General features: G+C 41.1%; 1 protein-coding gene across 1 annotated transcript in view; it reads right to left on the bottom strand.

The window, feature by feature from the left end:
• C1QTNF7 (C1q and TNF related 7) overlaps nucleotides 1-25,753 on the bottom strand; it is a 130,341-nt gene that overhangs the window by 74,297 nt on the left and 30,291 nt on the right. The gene's annotated exons all lie outside the window — the stretch shown is intronic.

Genomic DNA, 25,753 nt, shown 5'->3' with positions numbered 1-25,753 from the left:
AAGTGAAAGAAACTTCATTATTCATTTATATGTACATGTACATTTCTTCATTAAAAACATGTCTTTCTGCATAATTTAGACTAACTTTGTGAGTTTTTTGAGGGCTGGAACCAATTAAAATTATTTACATTAATTCCTATGGGGAAAAGTCGTTCGAGATAAGAGCTGCTCGACTTAAGAGCCCAGGTCCGGAACGAATTAAACTCGTATCTCGAGGTACCACTGTATAGACACAATTGATTTGAGCTGGAATATAAAATATTGAAGCTCTTATCCAGCCTAACATAGTCTCAGTTAATCAATGTAGGAGAACAAAAAATATTAGTGTCCTTCTTCCTAAACAACTTGAGAGGTCCCAATTGGTTTGTTAGAGTCCTGGGCATCTAGAGGAATACTGTCAACAGTAAATGGCCTCTTTGATCCTCTAGGGTTTGCCTTACCTGTAACTATAGAAGGAAGGTTCCTTCTACAAATGCTCTCCCAGGATACAAAACATTGGGATGAACCACTTCTGACAGAACAGAAACAAAAATGGGAGTTGTGGCATTGCTCACTGAGTAATCTTCAAAACATCAGTGTACAACGCAGGTATGTTCCTGTCTTGCCTGCCACCGCATTAAAAAAGAGCTGCACGATTTCTCCGATGTGTCCACGCAGGCAACAGCAGCTGTAACATACAACAGAGTCTATGACTGGGAGGTTGACATTCATGTTGGCTTTGTTATGGGGAAAGCGAAGCTAGCACTGCAGCAAGGTCACAATGTATCAAGATTATATCTATCTATCTATCTATCTATCTATCTATCTATCTATCTATCTATCTATCTATCTATCTATCTATTTAGTCCAATACTTAATACACATTGAAGAGAATAGATATTTAGTAATATAACTAAAGAAATGAATAGAAGAAAAGATATAAAAGTATAGGTGAACAAATTTGAAAGGAAGAAAAGATAAATGAGATAAGGAGAGACAATTGGACAGGGGACGGAAGGCACACTGGTGCACTTATGCACGCCCCTTAGAGCTCTGTGGTGCAGTGCTAGCTGTAGAACTTACAGACTTGATAGCCAAGACAACAGACCTTGATCTACAACCCACCAACTTCTACAGTGATAGCAAGGTGATACTATGCTATATCAACAACCAAATAAAATGCTTTTATCTCTACATAGCCAACAGAGTGGACAGAATCAGAAAGTCCAGAAAAATGGTGTTTTATGCCAACAGATAAGAACCCTGCAGATCATGCCACATGATCCGTGCCCATTGCCCAGTTGGCAGAATCCACCTGGGTAAAGGGTCCCGAGTTCTTAATGTGCCCTCAGAGTCTGACACCACAGAAACCAGAATGTTAAGACCTTATTGACCCAGAGCAAGATAATGATGTTCGACCTCAAGTACCAGTACAGGGACAAGAAACAGCCATTGTTACTACCTGTTCAGTAACCGCGATCAAGGAAACAAAAAAACATGAACTAGCATCACTCACCTTCAAAAATTTCTCCAAATGGAAATCTATTGTGTGGGGGATGGCAGTGACCGTACGTTTCCTGCATCACAGGTAGACATTAAAGAAAGCTATACCCAAGCAGAGAGGGATTCTATAGAGCATACAACAAAGTTCTACTCCGTGGAGTTCAAATGCCTAAAAACTAAAAGACCAAACCCAAAATCCAGCCCACTTCTAACCCGTATCTTGACAGCCATGACATACTAGGAGTTGGTGGGCATCTGAACAAGGCTGACATAGACTCAATCGCAAAACACCCCAGTATCCTTCCTGCTCATCATCATGTAACAAGCTTGTTGGTCCAACATAACCATGAAACCGTTGAACATCAAGGCAGACACTTCACTGAGGGAGTGGTTAGAGCTGCCAGAATCTGGATCGTGGGAGCCAGGAAACTCGTCTCAACCACCATACATAAGTGTCTGCATTGCAGCAAACAACAAGGCAGGACTCAGCACCAGCTGATGGCTGACCTGCCACTAGAATGTCTAAGCACTGAGCCACCATTCACCTATGTTGGCCTAGATGTCTTTGGCCCGTGGTCAGTATCTGCTCATCAGACTAGAGGTGGTCAGGCTTGTAGCAAACATTGTGCCATCCTCTTCACATGTCTCAGCATTCAAGCTGTCCACATCTAAGTTATCAAATCCATGGACAGCTCCTTCTTCATTAATGTGCTAAGAAGGTTCCAAGCTCACAGAGGCCCAGTCAAAGTGTTTAGATCTGACGGAGTGACAAACTTTGTGGGAGCTTGCAAAGAGCTTCAGTTCAATGAAGGCACTCACTTCAACACAACAATTGATAATTACCTAAAAGCCCAAAGCTGTGTATGGACATTTAATCCTCCTCATGCATCTCATATTTGAGGAGCATGGGAAAGAATGATCGGCACAGCACGGAAAATCTTTGATTCCATGTTGACTAAAGCACCTACGTTGACACATGAAGTTCTTACAACCCTCATGGCAGACATGTCTGTCATCTTTAATACCCGACCTTTAGGGCACTTTCTTCAGATCCAGGGAATCCTACTGTCCTGTTACCAGCCACCCTGTTAATGCAGAAGACAGGCGAATGGCTGGCTCCCCAAGTGATCTTCGTTCCCAAGGACAGATATAACTGACACTATAGAGCACTGCACATCAATGCAACTTAGACACAAGAACAGTTTTTTTCCTGAATCCCATCACTTTGCTTAACAAATAATTCCCTCACCACTATCAAACTATTCATTAAGTCTGCACTACTATTACTACTAGGTTTTTTTCCTCATCATTCCTATCACCCATTTCCTCCCACCTATGACTGTATCACTGTAATTTGTTGCTTTTATCCTTATGATTTATATCAGACCTGGGCAAGATGTGGCCCGTGGGCCGGATGCGGCCTGCCCACTGTCTGTGACTGGCCTGCAGAGGTTGGTCCAACCTGTGTGCGTGCGCATGCGCGCACAGGAAAAAAACCAAAGCCGCGCAGCATTTCCAAAAGCCGTGCGGTGGAGTCAGATGGCTTCACCACCTGCATGCAGAAGCAAAAAGCAAAAAAGCGGTAGTTGTGTTGTGCCTGTTGCTCGGCTGATGGCGCTGCCTACACTGGAGCTCTCGCCTCGCCCTCTCCACCTTTCCCATAAGTTGACTTAACCTTCTTTGGGAATTTGCGGCGGAGCCTCTCCCACCCCCAGTGGGGGGAAATCAGGTTGGGGAGCAGGGAGAGAATTGGAAGACTGAGAATGGAGGGAAGGCAGGAAGGAAGGAAGGAGAAATGGATGGAGGAAGAAAGGAAGGAAGGAAGGAAGGAAGGAGAAATGGAGGGAGGAAGGAAGGAAGGAGAAATGGTATTACTCTGGAAATATAAAACTATTAAATATGAATCTCTCCCCTTTTATGGAAAGCAAACAAGTTCCTTGATAGATAAAAATAGATGTAGAAAGAACTAGACAACTTTAGGATTTTTTTAAAAAAAATGAAATACAGTAATACCTCATGATACGAACTTAATTGGTGCAAGGAGGAGGTTCGTAAGACCAAAGGTTCGTAAGACGAAACATTGTTTCCCATAGGAAACAATGTAAAGTCAATTAATCCGTGCAACCAAAAAACCCCCCGCAAAAAAACGGCTTTCGGCGACTGCTGGGAAGCAGCGCGGCTGTTTTAAAAGGTGACAGCCGGCCTGGGGGGCTTCCCAGCATGCCCCCGAACCCGGGTTCGGGGTTCGGGGGGGTGCTGGCAAGCCCACCAGGCCGGCTGCGACCTTTTAAAACACCCGCGCCGCTTCCCAGCTGTCTCCTGAAGCCGAACGCTAAAGCCGAACTTCCGCGTTCGGCTTCGAGAGACAGCTGCAAAGCGGCGCGGGTGTTTTAAAAGGTCGCAGCCGGCCTGGGGGGCTTCCCAGCACCTCCCCGAACCCCGAACCCGGAAGTTTGGCAAAAGTTCGGGGTTCGGGAGGGTGCTGGCAAGCCCCCCAGGCCGGCTGCGACCTTTTAAAACACCCGCGCCGCTTTGCAGCTGTCTCTCGAAGCCGAACGCGGAAGTTCGGCTTTAGCGTTCGGCTTCAGGAGACAGCTGGGAAGCGGCGCGGGTGTTTTAAAAGGTCGCAGCCGGCCTGGGGGGCTTCCCAGCAACCTCCCGAACCGAACCCGGGGTTCAGCAAAATTTTGCCTCTTCTTACGAACTTTGTTCGAGTTACGAACCGGCGTTCGGGAGGCTTCTGGGAAGCCCCGCCGCCCGGCTGTTACCTTTTAAAACAGCCGCGCGGCTTCCCAGCAGTCTCCGAACGCCGGTTCGTAACTCGAAAAAAGTTCGTAAGAAGAGGCAAAATTTTTCTGAACCCCGGGTTCGTATCACGAGTTGTTCGTAAGACGAGGGGTTCGTATCTTGAGGTACCACTGTAATCAGGTAGCATTATATTAATTGAATGAATTATTAACCTAAAATTGGATAAAGAAACTTTCCAGGATCATAATGTTTCATAGTTTGGAATTATAGGGAAGTGATAATAACCAAATGATTTCAGCTTTCTTCATTTAGTATCTGTTACCAGCTTTTTCGGCACAGCTGGTATAAGCACAGTCTCTTGTGTGGCTTACCATAACCATAACATAAGGAAGGAAGGAAGGAGAAATGGGGGGAGAGAGGAAGGAAGGAAGGAGAAATGGTATTACTCTAGAAATATAAAACTATTAAATATGAATCTCTCTCCCCTTTTACGGAAAGCAAACAAGTTTCATAATTTGGAATTATAGGAAAGTGATAATGACCAAATGATTTCAGCCTTTTTCATCTAGCATCTGTTACCAGCATACGTATACTATATACCAGGGGTGGGCAATTAATTTATAATTATAATATATAATATATAATATATAATATATAATATATAATATATAATATATAATATATAATATATAATATATAATATATAATATATAATATATAATATATAATATATAATATATAATATATAATATATAATATATAATATATAATATATAATATATAATATATAATATATAATATATAATATAATTATAATTTTTAATTTTTAATTTTTAATTATAATATAATTAACTCAGTTCTACCCAATAATATACAGTATTGGGTAGAACTGAGTTAATTATATTAGTCCGGCCATCTAAAACCATCCAATTTCTCATGTGGCCCTATGGTAAAATTAATTGCCCACCCCTGGTTTATATTAATATTTATTGTTTCCTGATTGCTTATTTGTACTCTATGACAATCATTAGGTGTTTTACTCATGATTCTTGACAAATGTATCTTTTGTTTTACGTATACTGAGAGCAATAATGTATACTTGGCCAATAAAGAATTCTATCCCATTCTATTCTGTTCTATTCTATTCTCTTTTTTTATTTATATTTTTATTGATTTTATAATTTAGAACATACACACAACATATAACAAAGTGACTTAGTGCCTGCCATCAGACAACATTCATACCCCTCCACCAAAATGAGGGCATATTTTGTATATACCATTTTAACTCAAGAGCAATATATCTATTTACATATTATAAAGTGATTCAGTTTATTCTTTGTAGTTTGGTCTTGAATTCTACTGATCATATATCCTCTTACCTTGTCCCACTGTTCCACCAGTTCCCGCAGATCAGTTTCATTGGCTGAATTCATCCTCTTATCCATAATCTCAAATTGAATATGATACCAGTTTTGTATTGTCCGTTTTGATGCATCCTTCCAACCTAAGACTATTACCGCCTGAGCGCTTTCTATATTCTATTCTATTCTCTAGTAATGAACTTTTTAGTAGTCATCAAATACAAATACATTTAAAGCAGTCTTTGCTGAACACCGGCTGTTAATTCAACTTCATTAACAGCCAGCATGAGTCCATGAAATAAATCAAGTCGGAACAGTCTTGGAGATATCAGGATGCTTACAATGGTTGGCAAAATGCCCAGAAGCAATTTGCAGGAAGAATGCCAGGAGAGAGAACAAGAGCTGAGCAGATGTTTCTCAAGACATGAAGGCACATGAACAAAAATTTCCTGCAAATTGCTGCTGTTGTTGTCATCCCTTAAATAGGCTAGAGGAGTGGCCAATTAGCCCCAAGCCTTACTCCTGATGAGACCTCCTCCTGAGGAGCCATCCCTGCCAATGTTCCCTCTAATTTTTTTTTGGTGTGGGCAGAAAAGTATAGTGTCTGAGCAGCACTATTTCATGCCTGAACACAGATGTCACCCAAGACAACCTGTTGCGTAATTATTTGGGGCTCGGTGCTGGGGCAGGATAAGGTCCCTTCCCACTATGTTATTCTGTTATTTTATATTTCAATTAATATCATTATCCTCTTACAAATCCATATAGGCCATCATGCCTACTCCTCCCTCTAATACCTTCTTCTTAAAAGAAACTAAAAACTGTTATACAACCTTTTCCTAATTAATAGTAAAAATTTTCCCTTTTTTATTAAAAGAACTTAATAATAAAAAAACCAAAATCTATTACTATTAAAACTAAAAAATAACAAAACCAAAAAGACAACTATTAATATATCCATGCTTTAAAATCTTCATTTCTTAAATATTTATCATAATATTATAGTAATCTAATAATACTCTGAAAACCTATCTGAACACCAATGCATCAATTAATATATTTTCATATTTACTTTTCTATAATTTCATTCAATATTTACAAGCTCAATTAATTTTCAGGCACTTAGCATTTATTATTATTAACCTTCATCATTCTTCCACATTTCCAAGTATATTTAAATTCATAATCCAATCATAAAATCATACAGTACATATCATAAACCTCTTATTTATCCTATGCATCTTTCATTAATTTTACCTATGTAATTCTATATAATTCTAAAATTCTTATCCAATTTTACCAATTAATACATCCTAATATTAAACAATATCTAAATATATCTTTAACCATCATTCCATAGTCAATCCATATTTAATAATCAATCATCCCTCCTCAAATTTCCAACACTCTTGCCAAACGGGAAAAACCATGTTGTTTTTCAGTAGCCTGCATTTTTCTTTTGATATTTGTTTTTACACAGCTAAGAGACAAGAAAATTAAAGTATATTAAGAAATTGGATGATTAATATTGTTTTGCTGATCTTAATATGCAGTAAAGATATTTGGTTTTTAAAAAACCCACCATATTTTGCCTCAGATAATTTCAAAATAAAATACTGTGTGTTTATGTTCTGCCTGACCAGGCTCAGGCGATAATTAAGGAAAGAAGGTCAGACACACACGTGCATTGCTAATCAGCAAACTTGTATTAAACAGAAAAGAAAAGGCTAAAGAAAACTGCCCTTATTTTCAGGAGTAAAACACAGTTCGAGGCGAAAATTCAGCTAGATACAAAGTTCATGAAAAAGCAAACAAATACAAAAGTCACGTAGCAGAAACATTCCAAGAGTTCTCTGGGCACGAGAGCAGCAGCTTGTCCCAGAGTTTTCAACTCCCACAATGCTGAGTTGAAATCCAAAGGCACAGAGCAGAAGCTTCAAAGCAGGAACAACAACGCCACACAAACCACACAGATAAACATCCACAGTTTGCCTCTGCCTCTGTTCTCTTTTATAACTGTAACCCTCATTATGGGAACCACACGCAAACACAGGTGACACCATAATCACTGGTGATAATCCCTTAAATGAGCCCTCCTTTGCATTGCTCTACAGCTAGGCATATTGATTATCTGTTCTGCATCCGAATCCAAAGAAGAGAGGCTATCAGACGGGCTGCCTACTAAATCCCTTGGGCTGTCTGCCAGTTCCTGTGGTCTGTCTGCCAACTCCTCTGAACCATCTGCCTCTGGGCTGTCTGCCACGTTTTCCTGGCTGTCAGCCAGGCTTTCGCAATCACTTTGTGACGCATCTCTCACATATGTGGGAGCAACAGCTGGCCGAGGCCCAAACACAACACCATCCCCCCGTGGAAGGCCCTTCCCCGGGCTCCCCGGCAAAGGCCGTGGCTTCTGGGGGAATTGAGCGTGAAAGTCCTGGACAAGCGCAGGAGCATCCACCAAAGCAGCCTCCACCCATGAACAATTGTCCAGGTTGCCGTCCACCCATTGCACCAGGTAATGTAAACAGTCATACACCCATCGAGAATCCCGAATGGCATGGACTGTGGCATCAGGGAGATGGTCACGGACACAGGGCGCAGGCAACACAGGAACAAGGGGACGAAGCAGGTAGTCAGGATGAGGGATTGATGAAAGACAGGGTGGATGTGCAAATTTGCCGGCAAGGTGAGACTGTAGGCCACTGGATTGATCACACGCTCTATCGGAATTGGGCCCAAGAAATGAGGGTCCAATTTCCGGCGCGGCAGTTCCGAAGCAATGTGCTTGGTGGAGAGCCATACTCGATCCCCCACAGCCAGGGGGGTATGTCTCTCAGAGACTGGACAGCCACTGTCTTGTAATCTTCCTTAGCCTTAATCAGGTAGTGCTTGACCATTTCGTGCATGGCATGCAGCTCACTCAGGAACTCCTCCACTGCAGGCACCGGGGAATCAAGGAGGGTCAAAGGAAAAAAACGGGGGTAAAAACCATAGTTTGCATAAAAAGGCGTAAGTTGGATAGATGAATGCCGGGAATTGTTAAAGGCGAACTCTGCCACTGGGAGGAACCGAGACCAATCAGACTGCCGGTCAGAAACAAAACAACGGAGGTACTGTTCTAAAATGCCTATCGTTTTCTCTGTGCCTCCATCCGTCTGCGGGTGTTGAGTTAAGGCAAGACACACTTGTACTTGTAATGCCCCCATAAGCTCCTTCCAAAAACGAGCCATGAATTGCGTTCCCTGATCTGACACAACCTGATTGGGGAGCCCGTGGAGCCGGAAAATGTGTTGCACAAACAATTGGGCTGTGAGCTGCACTGTGGGCACCTGGGGACAGGATATAAAATGCACTATTTTTGTTAACATGTCCACCACCACCATCACCACGGTGAACCAGGAGGAGGAAGGCAAATGGGTGACAAAATCCAGAGACCACACCCCACGGCCTCGTGGGCATTGGCATGGGCTGTAGTAGGCCTGGCGGGGGCCCAGTAGTGGCTTTGGCCATCTGACACCAGGCACAGGTGCCAACATATGACTGCACATCATTCTGGAGGCGCGGCCACCAAAAGGTCCGGGATACCAAATCCAACGTTTTAAACAGACTGAAGTGACCCGCTGCCGGATTGTCATGGCACTGATTCATAATGACCCCAAGTGGCTGGCCTGGGTCGGGGAATACACAAGGATATCGTCCAAGTAGATAACAACAAATTGATCCAACATGTCCTGGAAAACATCGTTCATGAAATGTTGGAAAACAGCTGGAGCATTCGTTAGGCCAAAGGGCATCACCGTGTACTCGAAATGACCATAACAGGTGCCAAACACCATTTTCCATTCATCTCCCGGCTGTATCCGCACCAGATTATAGGCACTGCGCAAGTCTATTTTGAAAACATGGTGGCCGTTCGTAACCTGTCCATCAGTTCCAGGATCAGTGGCAAGGGATACCTGTTGCACACCGTGATGGTATTCAGGCGCCGGTAAACACAACAAAGGCGGAGGTTTCTTGTTTTCTTTTTTACAAACAGGATAGGGGCTGACAAGGGCAAGGTTGACGGCCGGATGAAGCCCTTGGTGAGGTTTTTCTCAATGAACTCCTTGAGAGCCACGAGCTCTGGTTTGGACATCGAGTACAACCGGCCAGCCGGGAGCTTGGCATCGGAAAACAAATCTATGGCACAGTCATAGAGTCTATGCGGCAGCATCCGATCTGCCTCTTTTTAATAGAAACATAGAAACATAGAAGTCTGACAGCAGAAAAAGACCCCATGGTCCATCTAGTCTGCCCTTATACTATTTTCTGTATTTTATCTTAGGATGGATATATGTTTATCCCAGGCATGTTTAAATTCAGTTACTGTGGATTTAACTACCACGTCTGCTGGAAGTTTGTTCCAAGGATCTACTACTCTTTCAGTAAAATAATATTTTCTCATGTTGCTTTTGATCTTTCCCCCAACTAACCTCAGATTGTGTCCCCTTGTTCTTGTGTTCACTTTCCTATTAAAAACACTTCCTTCCTGGACCTTATTTAACCCTTTAAGATATTTAAATGTTTCGATCATGTCCCCCCTTTTCCTTCTGTCCTCCAGACTATACAGATTGAGTTCATTAAGTCTTTCCTGATACGTTTTATACTTAAGACCTTCCACCATTCTTGTAGCCCGTCTTTGGACCCGTTCAATTTTGTCAATATCTTTTTGTAGGTGAGGTCTCCAGAACTGAACACAGTATTCCAAATGTGGTCTCACCAGCATTCTATATAGCGGGATCATAATCTCCCTCTTCCTGCTTGTTATACCTCTAGCTATGCAGCCAAGCATCCTACTTGCTTTCCCTACTGCCTGACTGCACTGTTCACCCATTTTGAGACTGTCAGAAATCACTACGCCTAAATCCTTTTCTTTTGAAGTATTTGCTAACACAGAACTGCCAATGCAATAGTCAGATTGAGGATTCCTTTTCCCCAAGTGCATTATTTTACATTTGGAAACATTAAACTGCAGTTTCCATTGCTTTGACCATTTATCTAGTAAAGCTAAATCATTTACCATATTGCCGACGCCTCCAGGAATATCAACCCTATTGCACACTTTAGAGTCATCGGCAAATAGGCAAACCTTCCCTACCAGACCTTCCCCTATGTCACTCTTTTTCATTGAAAATGTCCGTAAACTCAGCAAGGCACTTGGGTAACAAGGCCGTGGAAACTACACATCCTTGAGCCTATGATGGTCCACGCACGGCAAACTGGGAAAGGTGACAAGGTTCTGGGACCACACCACATGTGGATCATGAGCCTGTAGCCAGGAAAACCGCAAAACAACGGGGAAATGAAGACCCCTCGTAACATACAACTGGAGGGTCTCTTCGTGTGTTCCGATGCACATCCGCACCGGCAGAGTCCGGACAACAAAATCTTCCCATCAATAGTTTCCATGGTCAACGGAGGGTCCACAGGACAGAGGGGCAGGGAATGTTGCCGAGCAAACACCTCATCCATGAAATTCATGGTTGCCCCCGAATCCACAAGGGCAGGAATAATCCATGGGTGTTGAGCAACAATCAAGTGAGCCAAAATCATAAGGTGACGAAACAGTCCGGAGTCATGAGCCATAGAATCTTGTGATGGTTGAATCCCAGCCCGACCTAATGTTGCCACCAAGCCGGGCTGCCCTCGTTTCCCGATGGCACTGTCATCTGCGAAACCAAGGATGTGGTATCCACCATCGACGTATCCACAATGGGGACAGGAACACAGAAGCCATCTCCGTACGCTGGTCAAAGGTACCCGGGGTGACCACAGGAGAGCTGGGAGGAACCGGGACAGCAGCAGCAACCGTTCTCCATTGGTTGTTCGGGCAAACATTGGCAAAATGCCCCAACCCCCGAGGTAGAAGCACAGCCCAGCAGCACGACGGCGAGCCCTCTCCTCTGGAGTCTGACGGGGTCTCACGAAATTGACCTCCATGGGCTCTCCAGCTGAAACACGCTCTGTCATATGAGGAGGCAGGGCTGGCAGGAAGCGACGGGCCACAGGGACCAGAGTTGAGACGGGCACAGCCGACTCCCCCTCCTGTCGTGGAGCAGGCATCGGCATGGCACCAGAAACACAGGGAGAGGACCGTCCTGTCCAACGAACCTCCTGCGCCAACAACCTGGCCTCAATCACCAAGCAGTGCTGCTCCAACTTCTCCAGGGTATCTGGCAAGGCCTCATACACCAATTAATCGAGCATGGTCTTGGAAAGGCCATCCTGGAATGTTGGTGTAACATGGGCATATTTGGGAAATCCCATGATTGCTCTCGCAGCTGCATTCTGCACGATCTGAAGTTTCTGAACATTTTTCAAAGGTAGCCCCATGTAGAGAGCGTTACAGTAGTCAAGCCTCAAGGTGATGAGGGCATGAGTGACCATGAACAGTGACTCCCGGTCCAAGTAGGGTCGCAACTGGTGCACAAGGCGAACCTGGGCGAATGTCCCCCTCGCCACAGCTGAAACATAGAAACATAGAAACATAGAAGTCTGACGGCAGAAAAAGACCTCATGGTCCATCTAGTCTGCCCTTATACTATTTTCTGTATTTTATCTTAGGATGGATATATGTTTATCCCAGGCATGTTTAAATTCAGTTACTGTGGATTTATCTACCACGTCTGCTGGAAGTTTGTTCCAAGGATCTACTACTCTTTCAGTAAAACAATATTTTCTCATGTTGCTTTTGATCTTTCCCCCAACCAACTTCATTGCCAAAAACTTGACAGCTGGCCCAGGCCCAAACACAACAGTCTATAACACTGACCTCAGAATGGGGCAACTCTATCAATATCAAAATGCCACTTAAATAGTTGAGCTAGTTTCAAACTAGATTTTGATTTTCTTTCTCTCCCTCTCTCTTTCTCTCTCCCTCCCTCTTTCTTTCTCTCTCTTCCTTCCTCTCTCTTTTTTCTCTTTCTCTCTCTCTCTTCCTCCTTTTCTTTCCTTCTCTCTTCCTTCCACTTTTCTCTCTCTTTCTCTCTCTTCCTTCCTCCTTCTCTCTCTTTCTCCCTCTTGCTCTTCCCTCCTTCCCTCTCCCTCACTCTCTTTCTCTCTTCCTCCCTTCCTCCTTTATATTTCTTTCTCCCTTCCTCTCTCTACCCCTTTTTTCTCTCTCTTCCTTCCTCTCTTTCTTTTCCTTTCTCTCTCTCTCTTTTCTCTTTCTTTCTCTCCCCTCTGCCATCTTTCTTTCTCTCCCTTCCTCCTCCCCTCCTCCTATCACTCTCTTTCTCTCTCCCTCCTTTCCTCCCTCTCTCCCTTTCTCTCTCCCTCTCTTTCTCCCCCTTCTTTCTTTCTCTCTCTTCCTTCCTTCCCTTCTCTCCTGCCGGGTTGCCCGGCTGCACTCACTCCCAGCGATGACCTGGGCAGGAGAAAGCAGGCACTCACTCTCTGACATTCGTTCTGATGAATCGGATGTGGAAGCCAGTCCCAGGGGCCAAGTTGGCTCCATTGCCAGCCGGAGGGAATGGGGTTCAACCTCATGGAGCATGGTGGACTGGCAATGGAACAGGGAGCTCGCGCGTAAGATGGGTGCAATCCCCACATCTCCCTCAGAGCTGCCTCAGGGTGAACTTTTGCGGCCTGCCATGTGCCTCTGGGGGGGAGGCTGAGTGCTCCGCCATGAGCTTTAAAGAGAAAGGCAGAGGGAGGGTGATGCAAGAGCTCCAGTTTGGGCAGCGCCATCAGCTGAGCAACGGGAATGACCGCCGCTTTTCCCCCACAGGATACACACACACACACTCCTGCAGCGCTGCCCAAACTGGAGCTCTTGCCTCACCCTCCCTCTGCCTTTCTCTTTAAAGCTCACGGCAGAACGCCCAGCCTTCCCCCCCAGAGGCACATGGCGGGGTGCATAAGTTCACCCTGAGGCAGTCCTGAGGGAGGAGGCGGGGATGTGAGATGGTTCCAAAGCAGAGGTGGGGAAAAAGGTTGTGGCCCCTTTAAGAGAGGCACGGAACTCTACCTTTGCCTATTGTACCTGCTTTTTTGAAATGCCCCCTTGCCACCTGCTCATTGGTTGCGGGAGAAAATTATCGCTTCTCCCCATTACCCAACCCAAGGCGAAAAATGACAGGCAACCTGAATGCGACAGGCTGGAGCATGGAGACGTACCGAGCCTGGACCATCTGATTGGCCAATCAGGAGTCAGGAAGGAGAAGCTAAATCCACTAATCCCCTCCCTCCCATAAAACTGAGCTGTGCCGAAGGATCTAGTGGAGTGGTATGTGGAGAGAAGCCGCTGTGTGCTTATTGCATTTCTCTCACTAGAGAGCAGCCATCGGGTGGGCGGAATAGCAATCGGTTCCTGTGCAGGGTTGAAAAACCTTGCACAGCAGGCTGTTGCTAGGTGCGCCAGTGCACACCCACGCACCTTAGGGGAACAGTGATCCCTGCCTTTTGGCAGCTCCATGTGCCTGTGCATTAAGAGTAGGCTCCTCCTCTTCTTTCTTGTCACTGATGGGAGGTTCTGCAGGTTCTGAAGGCTTGGCTGAATTTCTGCATCTGACATTGAGTCCTCTCCAGCCTCCTCACTGTCTGACTCAGGTGCCAGCTGCACAGGCCACTTGTGCATCACCACATCAGCCTCTTCTCTGGCAGGATCCGCTACCAGCTGCACAAGCTGCTGTTGGGTCACAACACAGATGGTTCAACTGGAGTACTATGAAAATAGCTTTTGGAATGCCCCTCTTACTGTTCTAATATGCTGCGAAAACTGCATCAATATATGAAGATTGATAGAAAAATGAACGTAAAAATTAAAAGGACATTTTTTAATTAAATATTCCTGAAAATGTTTGTAGCAGAAGTCTGATTTGAGAGACTACAAAAGATGACAATGAGCAAAATTCAGGAAATGATGATGGGCAAGGAGCATAAATGTGGAAGATGTATTGTACAACTTTTGATTTATAAAAAGTATAAAATCATACGGTAAAGGAACATACTTCCATTATGGAAAGTTTTGTGTGCATATGATATTAGAAGCTTATTGGTAAGAGTGATATATGATGAAAATATAGCATAAGCAGGGGGTTTGGCTAGAAGACCTCCAAGGTCCCTTCCAACTCTATTATTCTTCTATGAAATGAATATTTGGGAATCATCAAATGTTTAGCAAATAGTCAGCATTGAACAAAGAGTAGAACAAAGACATATGATGTTTACATGGTTGCTATTATTTATTGAAAATAAATGATTGCAGCAATATTAGAGTTGTGAGTTATTTGAGAATGTCAATGTACATGTAATTTTGTATGTAAATAATGTTGTTGGCTGAAAACTTGAATAATTTTCAATAACTTTTGGGTGATTTGTCTGACAAGCATGGATATGAAAACTGCTGTGTTAAACATTATGTTAATTGTTTTTACCAGAGAAAATGGGATGGATTGTAAAATCTCTATAAAAATGGCAGAAAACAAGAGCAAGTAGATGAATTTGTGAACTTTGATTGATTGTTACTGAAAAATGGGAAACAGAGACATTTTTAAATGCATACATTATACTGAAAAGGTAATAGAGTATGTAGAAAGAAATGAAAATGGTTATATATCAGAAAAGACAGAAAAATAAGTTTAACGTAAAAAAAGCAATTAATGATATGGTAGATGGATATAGTTGAAGGCTGGTTAGCTAAGACATATATTTTTCCTTGCATTTAGTTTTATCAATTGATGAGTCCATTGTTCAAGCTGTTCAAGGGAAAATTATATCTTTTTTAAATAAAGTTACTACAAATTGGGTAAACTGATGCAAGTGACATACTTGCACAAATCATATACATTAACACAAATGACATAAATATATTACTTAGGAATTTATTGCACTTTCTGGTTTAATGTACATCCCACTCTACTTTCATATGCAGTATTACCTTTTCCTTTTCTTAATTCTTAATTTATTTGACATTGCCTTTTATTTCTTTTTATTGCTTTATAAATATGTTTTTAATCATAATTCAAAGAATAGAGTTCCTTCATTTCTATCAGGAGAATTTCCTCATCTAAAATTTCTATTGGGAGAATTTCCCTCATTTGCAATCAACAAATTTAGATTTAGATTACTATTAAAATATTCATTTAATCCTATTAATCTTTTGTGTGACCCAAACTTTAATTAAACAAATACAAACATCAGCATGATTTTTTTTAAAGTGACTGAAACTGAAATCTGGTAACAGGATAGTATTCACATCTGCCATGAATTGATTTATTTAATTTCATTAATTGAGAACTGTGTTGCTATTAAAAAATTACTTGAATTTTCCAGGGTTGCTTAATTTTTACTGCTTTTGGACTTGAGAGTTTACAAAGTATTTTAGAATAAGGAGATATTTAAAAATCTAAATATCAATAAACATATTTTATTAATTTTGTCAGTTCCATTGTCTTTATATCTGATTATGAAGTTAGACTCCTTCCCTTAAATTAGATCATAATGCACTTAAGACTTCCTTCTTCCCATAAAGATGTATCACTAAAGCAATGTTAGAATGAATCCTAATCAGCTGCAGATGATTCATCAATGATCATGTGATGAATCAAATAATTTATAACTACTTTTGTTCAGGGAATAGGACAAATAACCACACCCAGTCCCGATAATGATGGTTTCTCCTTAATGTTCCTCAGGCAACTTTCAGAAAACACATTTTCTTTTTTTTCTCCCTTTCCCTAAATGGGGTGGGGGCACAATTAATCAGGATAGTGCTTAGGATCCTATGTTCTTTAGACATTCTCTTTAACTAACAGCAAAATAAGAGAAGATTTCAGAACTTAATATGGTTCCTTCCCTCCCTCCCTTCCTTTTTCTTTCTTCTTTAGTATCTACAAACACTGCATAGCACTTCAAAAATGTCTGCCAATTGCATCCTTACCTAGATTGGGAGGCCCTGCACACAGGCACTCACATTTAGTCACCTCTTGGTTGGATTGCTGCAACATCTTTTACATAGGGTACCCTTGAGTCTACGGAGAGGGACAGCATACAAATCTAATATTATATTATTATTATTATTATTATTATTATTATTATTATTAAACACTATTCGGAAGCTACAGCTGATGCAGAATGCAGTGGTGCACACAGTTCTGGAGGCCCCTCAGATGGCACTAATAACACTGCTATTGTGCAAGCTTCATTGAAACAATTAGCTTCCAGTTTCAATTTAAGGTATTAACTTTTAAATCAGGGGTATAAAACTCAATTTCATTGAGGGCTGCATCAGCATTATGGTTACCCTCACAGGGCCAGTTGCATGTAAGACCAATACAACCCACAGTGGTCAAATGGGTGTGGCTGGGTGGTCAGGGCTAGGTGGTCATGACTAGGTGGACGTGACACCACTCATTGGGTATGGCTGACTTGAAACAGCTGGGTCAGAATGGAACAAGTTGCACTAGCTAACTCAACATGGAGACAATTCGGTGCTCCACAGGCTCCTTGCCTTGCCAAACTGCTTACACACACACACACAAACACCACATTCTAACTTTGGGGACTTTTATCTACAGAGGAAGGAGAGGGTGTTCCCCCTTATTTGTCAAGTATGTATTTGTAATATACATAGATGCAACATTGTTTATATACATTAGATGGGTACTGATAAGAGGGAACAATTGGACAAGGACAGCAAGCTCGCTGGTGAACCTATACAAGGTCCTTATTTAGGAATCAGATGAGGTCAACAGTGGACAGTCTAATAAAGTTTTGGGTAATGAGAGTCGGGTAATGAGTTCCAGGCATTAACCACTCTGTTGCTAAAGTTTTTTCTGTTGTATTTTCTACAGTCAAGTTTGGGGTGGTTCACTTTGAGTTTGTATCTGTTGTGTGCTTGTGTGTTGTTGTGGTTGAAGCTGAAGTAATTGTTGCCAGGTAGGATGTTGTAATAGATAATTTTATGAGATATGCCTAGGCCATGCTGAAGGTGACATAGTTCTAAGCTTTCTAAGCCCAGGATTTCAAGTTTGGTTGCATAAGATATTCTGTTGTAAGTAGAGGAGTGGAGGGCTTTTCTAGTAAAGTATCTTTGGACACTTTCTGATGTATTTATGTCTGATATGCGGTGGGGGTTTCAGACAGATGAGCAGTATTCAAGGATTGGTCTGGCAAATGTTTTGTATGCTCTAGTTAGTAGTGTGATATTATCAGAGAAGAAGCTAAGCAAGATTAGGTAATTTAATTTAATTTAATTTAATTTAATTTAATTTAATTTAATTTAATTTAATTTAATTTAATTTAATTTAATTTAATTTAATTTAATTTAATTTAATTTAATTTAATTTAATTTAATTTAATTTAATTTAATTTAATTTAATTTAATTTAATTTAATTTAATTTAATTTAATTTAATTTAATTTAATTTAATTTAATTTAATTTAATTTAATTTAATTTAATTTAATTTAATTTAATTTAATTTAATTTAATTTAATTTAATTTAATTTAATTTAATTTAATTTAATTTAATTTAATTTAATTTAATTATTTAATTTAATTTAATTTAATTTAATTTAATTTAATTTAATTTAATTTAATTTAATTTAATTTAATTTATTGTCAGACAAGTATAGTATTATACTACATATTAACATAACATAACATAACATAAGTAGAATGTAGTAATAGAAAGGATAATAAGACAGAAGGACAGGGACATTAGGCACAAAAGTGCACTTATGCATGCCCCTTACAGACCTCTTAGAAAAGGGGAGAGGTCAATTGTAGATAATGTAAGGTTGAAGATTTTGGGGTTGGGAGAAGCAATAACAGAGTCAGGTAATGTGTTCTAGGCGGTGACCACCCTATTGCTGAAATTGTATTTCTGCAGTCAAGTTTGGAGCGATTTACATTCAGTTTATATTTATTACGTGCTCTTGTGTTGTTGTTATTAAAGGTGAAGTAATCACTGACAGGGAGTACATTATGATGTATGATTTTATGAACAAGTTAAAGCAGATGACGTAGTTGTAAATTTTCTAGATGTAGTATTTGAAGTCTGGAGGAGTAGGGTTATTTGTTACGTGAGGAGGAATGAAGGACTCTTCTTGTGAAGTATTTCTGGACTCCTTCGATTGTATTAATATCTGATATGCAGTGTGGATTCCACACAGGTGAGCTATATTCTAGAATAGGTCTTACAAATGTTTTGTATGCTCTGGTTAATAATCAATGTTTCTAGAGAAGAAGCTACATAAGATTAGGTTTACAATTCCTAATGCTTTTTTGGCAATGCTGTTACAGTGGGCTCTAGCACTTAGGTAATTGGAAATGAGTACTCCAAGGTCTTTGACTGAGTGAGGGTTCTCTGTTAGTTCAGTTTTACCAAGTATGTATTTAGTATTCGGATTCTTTTTACCAATGTGTAAGATGGAGCATTTGTTGGTAGAGATTTGAAGTTGCCAGTTGTTAGACCATTCAGCTACATGGTCAAGGTCCTTTTGAAGAGTAGAAGTATTGTCAGTGGTATTAAATAGTTTAACATCATCAGCAAAGAGAACACAATTGCTTGTGATATTGATCATTTATGTAGAGTATAAAGAGAGTACTTGTGGGACACCACTGTTAACTGGAGCAGGATTAGATACGTCCCCGTGGACTGTTTCTTTAAATGTTGGCTGACCTCCGGTGTAAGAAGGGGTTGCAGGAAAATCAGGATCAGCAGGAATTTGGAAATCGGGTATCAATCTCGGCAGTTCAATCAATTCAATCAAGTCCCTTTCAAAAGTCTATTTCTGGGTTGTTGTCACTGTCAGTACTCAATATTTCAAAATAGAAGTCCCAAAGCTAAAAGGAGTCAAAATGTAAATAGAAACATAGAAACATAGAAGACTGACGGCAGAAAAAGACCCCATGGTCCATCTAGTCTGCCCTTTTACTATTTCCTGTATTTTATCTTACAATGGATATATGTTTATCCCAGGCATGTTTAAATTCGGTTACTGTGGATTTACCAACCACGTCTGCTGGAAGTTTGTTCCAAGGATCTACTACTCTTTCAGTAAAATAATACTTTCTCATGTTGCCTTTGATCTTTCCCCCAACAAACTTCAGATTGTGTCCCCTTGTTCTTGTGTTCACTTTCCTGTTAAAAACACTTCCCTCCTGAACCCTATTTAACCCTTTAACATATTTAAATGTTTCGATCATGTCCCCCCTTTTCCTTCTGTCTTCCAGACTATACAGATTGAGTTCATTAAGTCTTTCCTGATACGTTTTATACTTCAGACCTTCCACCATTCTTGTAGCCCGTCTTTGGACCCGTTCAATTTTGTCAATATCTTTTTGTAGGCGAGGTCTCCAGAACTGAACACAGTACTCCAAATGTGGTCTCACCAGTGCTCTATATAAGGGGATCACAATCTCCCTCTTCCTGCTTGTTATACCTCTAGCTATGCAGCCAAGCATCCTACTTGCCTTTCCTACCGCCCGACCACACTGCTCACCCATTTTGAGACTGTCAGAAATCACTACCCCTAAATCCTTCTCTTCTGAAGTTTTTGCTAACACAGAACTGCCAATGCAATACTCAGATTTAGGATTCCTTTTCCCCAAGTGCATTATTTTACATTTGGAAACATTAAACTGCAGTTTCCATTGCTTTGACCATTTATCTAGTAACGCTAAATCATTTACCATATTACAGACCCCTCCAGGAATATCAACCCTATTGCACACTTTAGAGTCATCGGCAAATAGGCAAACCTTCCCTACCAAACCTTCCCCTATGTCACTCACAAACATATTAAAAAGAATAGGACCCAGAACAGACCCTTGTGGCACACCGCTTGTAACCTGTCTCTGCTCAGACTAATAGAATCAAGTTCAGAGATCAAATGTTAATGTCCTACAATGTCCCAGAGTGAAATCAGTCAATCAGTGTCCAAGTATATATAAGTCAGAAAAGTAGAAGAGAAGGGGAGTCTAAACATGAATCGAGCAAAATCCAATCAGGCGTTTGAGTATTCAATATAGTTCTTGTCAGTTCTGTTCCCCCCTCCAATCACAAAAATCACCTCAAAGCCACTCTTCTCCTCATTGTTTAAGCCCCTTTTGACAGATTAATCTTCTCACTATGCTGGATGTTTTCTTCTGTTCTGTTCTCACTCCCTTTTCTCCGCTCTCTCTCTCTCTCCATACCTCTGTATCTCTCGGTCTCCTTTCTCCTGTTTGGCTCTGCTCTCTCACCATCTATCAAGATGTCAGCTTGCAAATCTGCATGGTCACGCCTGACTGCTCTCTTTCTCCTCTTGTCTCCCCTCACTTTCTTCTCCTCCCAGTGTCTGGCAGACGATCGGTCTTTCTACTTCCTCTTTTGAAGTCAGTTCGCTATATCTTTGGATCCACACATCACGTTGATCTCTTCTGAGCTTGAATTCCGGGTGTTTCACCTACCGCAGAGGGAGAAAGCACCTCTCCTCATTTGCAGCAGATTATCCCCTTTACAGTAGCGAACTCCTCCAGAAAAATCGCTTGCCTAAACCGGCGATCCAATACTCGGAAAGTTGGCAAAGTCAGCAGCCGATTTATTTTATTTATTTATTTATTTTTTTATTTTGTCCAATACAGGTAGAACGTTGCAGCATATGATCTTGTGGGCAATACTTAGATCGTGTTTTAGGCGACGTAGTTCTAAGCTTTCTAGACCTAGGATTGATAGTCTGCTTTTGTAGGGTATTCTGTTTCGAGTGGAGGAGTGAAGGGCTCTTCTGGTGAAGTATCTTTGGACATTTTCAAGGGTGTTGATGTCCGAGATGTGGTATGGGTTCCAGACAGATGAACTGTATTCAAGGATGGGTCTGGCAAAAGTTTTGTAGGCTCTGGTGAGTAACGTGAGATTGCCAGAGCAGAAGCTGCGTAGGATCAGGTTAACAACTCTAGAAGTCTTTTTGGCGATATTGTTGCAGTGGGCTTTGGCACTTAGATCATTTGATATTAGTATTCCAAGGTCTTTTACTAAGTGGGGGTTGGCTGTGAGATTTTGTTTATTCGGTTTATATATGAAGTTCGGATTCTTTTTGCCAATGTGGAGGGTAGAACATTTGCTGGTTGATATTTGAAGTTGCCATGTGCTAGACCAATGTGAGACAAAGTCGAGGTCTTTTTGGAGAGTAGATGTGTTGTCCGTGGTGTTGAAAAGTTTTACATCGTCAGCGAAAAGAACCCCGATTGCCTGTGATATGATTGCATAGGTTGTTGATGTAGAGAATAAATAGAGTAGATCCTAGTACGCTGCCTTGGGGGACACCACTTTGAACCAGGACAGGGGTGGAAATGGCGCTTCCAATTTTGACAACTTGTTGCCTGTTTGACAGGAATGCAGTAATCCAGCTGTGGAGGAATCCAGAGATGCCATAGGATTTGAGTTTTAGGAGTAGTTTGTCATGGACCACTGAATCAAAGGCTTTGCAAAAGTCAATAAAAATTGCATCAATAGATTTTCCTTGATCTAGTTGGGTAGTCCATATGTTTTTGCAGTGAAGTAGTTGAAGGTTGCAGGATAATTTCTTTCTGGATCCAAATTGTTTGTTAGAGAGTAGGTTATTAGATTCTAAATAAAGGGTGATTGATTGATTTATAATTGATTCCATGACTTTACATGAGATGCAGCATAGCGAAATTGGTCTGTAGATGTCAACAAGAGAAGGGTCTCCTTTTTTGAAGATGGGGATGACTACTGCTTTTGACTATAGCTTGGGGAGTGTGCTGGTCCTGAAGGAATTTTGAAAGAGGATGCTTAGTGGTTCAGCTAAAGCTGAAGAAAGTTTTTTAGGAAGTATGTGCAAAGACCATCTGGTCCGACTGATAGAGAAGGTTTAAGGTTTTGGATTGCTTTTTCAACATGGTCTATAGTGAGGTTTACTTGGGTTAGGTCGTTGAGAGAGTTTGAGGTGCGATTTGTGAAGATGGGATTTGTGAAGATGCGATTTGTGAAGAAGACTCTGACATAGCCCCACCCCGGAAGTCTGAGGTTAACAACTCTTGAAACCTTTTTGGTGATGTCGTTGCAGTGGGCTTTGGCACTTAGGTTATTTGATATGAGTATTCCAAGATCTTTGACAGAGTGAGGGTCATATGCAAGGTCTTGTTTATTCAGCTTGCATTTGGTGTTGTGATTCTTTTTGTCAATGTGCAGGACAGAACATTTGTTGGTTTTAGATTTGGAGTTGCCAGATGTTTGACCTTTCTGACACAGAGTTAAGGTTTTTTGGAGAGTGGCTGTGTTGTCGTGGTGTTGAATAATTTTACATCATTGGTGAAGAGAACACAGTCGCTTGTAATGTGATCGCAAAGGTGATTTATGTACAGTATAAAGAGTGTTGGTCCTAGTATTCTGCCTTGAGGTACACCATTGTTAACAGTAATGGGATTAGATAGGACACTCCCTATTTTGACCACTTGTCTGTTTGACAGGAACACATTCAGTCATGTAGGGGCCCAGAGATGCCATAGCATTTCAGTTTCAGAAGTAGTTTATCATGAACCACTGAGTCCAAAGCTTTACAGAAGTCTATATAAAATGTGCCTATTGTTTTGCCCGGGCCAAGTTTTGAGGTCCATATGTTTCGGCAGTGCAATAGTTGTAGATTGCAAGATAATTTTTTCCTGAAACTGAATTGCTTATTTGAAAGTAGGTAGTTAGTTTCTAGGTGGAGGGTAATGGATTGGTTTATGATTGATTCCATGACTTTGAATGTGATGCAGCATAGAAAGGTTGGTCTGTCGTTTTCTACTAGACTGGAATCTCCCTTTTTGAAGATGGGGATGACTGTGGCTAATGATGATAGGTTTTGTAGGGAACTAGTCCTGTAGGATTTTTCAAAGATTATGCTTAGTGGTGCAGCTATGGCTGTGGAAGGAAGTATTCACATAGTCCATCAGGTCCAATTGACAGAAAAGGTTTTAGGCCATGCAATGCTTTTTCAACATTGTGTCCAGTGAAGTCTATTTCTGTTAAATCGTTGTAAGTATTTGTGGTACATCTATGAAATTTGGGCAGAAGCCGTTCCTGTTTACAAAGATTGAGCCAAAGAATTTGTTGAAGAGATTAGGTTAGACTGTTTCATCATGGCATTCTTTGTTGTTGGGTCCTTTTAGTGGTGGGAGCGGTCTCGAGTCCTTGAGTTTGTTATTTATAAAATTATAGAAGGCGTAGTTGGATTTTGTGCGCAGAAGGTTTTCCTCTTGTTTGCTCTGATAGTTGGAGCATTCCGTCTTTATTTGGTGGCATATACTTTTGTAACGGTTTTTGAAGTTAGCTACATAGCTTTGTTTTTTCACCAGAGGGATTTGGGGGGGATTGTAGGCAATCCCCCAAAATTATTGTTATGGGTAGTTTCTTTTTCTTGGTTATGGTGGTTATTAGAGGTAGGTGTAGTCTGATAGTTCTTTTGACTTTGAGCAAGAAGATCATCAGCGGTATTACAACCAGAGAATAGAGTTTGCCAGTCAAGAGCATCTATAAGTTCATAGTTGGCTTTTTAAAAGTTGGGTGTCCCTTATTACGGTGATTCTTGCAATGGTGTAGATTGAGGCTTAAGTCTATCATACTGTGGTCATTGTTGGAAAAGGGTTCTTTTATTTGTAGTCCATAAATTGTACTTTTGCTATTGCAGAATATGAGGTCAAGACAGTTGTTGAATCTAGTATTGCTTACTAGTTGGTCGAGTTCTAGATTGGTAACAGGGTGGTATAGGGTTGTATGGATGGGTTCAGTTGTGCATTTGTTCAGGTTCCAGTTAATGAGAGGTAGATTGAGAAAGACAAGATGGTATGGGCAGGAGACTCCCCACTTTAGCAATGAGGTTTATTTGTTCACATGTGTGATGTTGTAGTCTGGGGCACTATAACAAAGTAGGAAGCGAAGTGTGTAATTTAAAGACAGATCATAGATGATGGTTTCAGGGAGGGTAATATCATGTGCAAGTTGGATGTTTTATAGGTTTAGTGATTTTTTGTAGAATATAGCTACTCTGCCTCCCCTGCGGGTTTCATGGACAGACCGGAAGACAAGATAGTTTCTTGCTGTGATAATGGAGTCAGGGAAGGATATGTTTAGCCATGTTTCACAGACAAAAATAATGTCAAAGGTGTCAGTGTTTAGTAGGAGGAGCAATTCGAGCATTTTGTTAAGTATGCTTCTTGCATTGATTAGTTTGCATTTGAGATTAGTATTGGATTGGATTGAGGAAGCAAGGGGTGTGCTTACCTATTCTTGGTTGGTGGTGTGTGGAATGTTTTGTTGTTGGGGGATGTTGTATGTTGTGGGATATGGGGGGATGGATTTTGGGTTCTGTTTTTGATGCACTTGGCATGGTAATCTATGTATAAATTTGTTTCACCTATATCTAGTTGTCTTTTGAGTTCATGGAAGTGGATATGTTGTAATAGAGATAGATCTGGTCTAGATCTGAGTTTGCTGGGATTGGTATTGTTTCTAGTAATGGAGTTTATAGTATGGAGTCATTTTTACAAACCACTCTGCAGAATTGGGGGGGGGGGGCATTGAACTGTCATCATTGTTGGGCTCAGGGGCATCTCTGGAAACTTTGATGATTTCTTCAGGATTAATAGTTTGTGTATGATGGCTGCTGCTGATGTTGAGTACTATGTTGATGTCATACTCAATACTCTGCCACTGTAGTGAGAACTGCCCATCAGTTTGGCTTTCCAGAAGGGCATTAAAACTTAGTTTTGCTAATTGGTATGGGGTCCTGGGATGAGGCACTTACAATTATAGGTGGTTGTCAAGATAAGATGACCTAATTTCTGTACTATTTATTTAGTTAGTTAGTTGAATTTGTATGCCACCCAACTCCCTATAGGTATTTTGGTTCCTGTTTTTTTACATAGTTAAAAAAAATTAAGCCCCCTGGTGTCGTCGAGGGGATGGGTAGTATATAATTTTAATAAATAAAAAGAATCCATTTTCTGGCTGGCTGAAAATATAAGTAGGAACTTTATCATTTGAATCATAGAAATCCTCATATACACTACTTCTACCACTCTGTCAAGGTCAATATTATGCCCATTTTGGTTTGGGGTCCTAGGATGAGGAACTTACAACTGTAGGTGGATGTCAAGATAAGATTAACTAATTTCTGTACTATTTAGTTAG

The sequence above is a fragment of the Erythrolamprus reginae genome, chromosome 7 (assembly GCF_031021105.1).
Source record: "Erythrolamprus reginae isolate rEryReg1 chromosome 7, rEryReg1.hap1, whole genome shotgun sequence".
NCBI lineage: Eukaryota > Metazoa > Chordata > Lepidosauria > Squamata > Dipsadidae > Erythrolamprus > Erythrolamprus reginae.
Note: the sequence above shows the minus strand (reverse complement) of the source record. Positions and strands in the feature narration are given on the sequence as shown.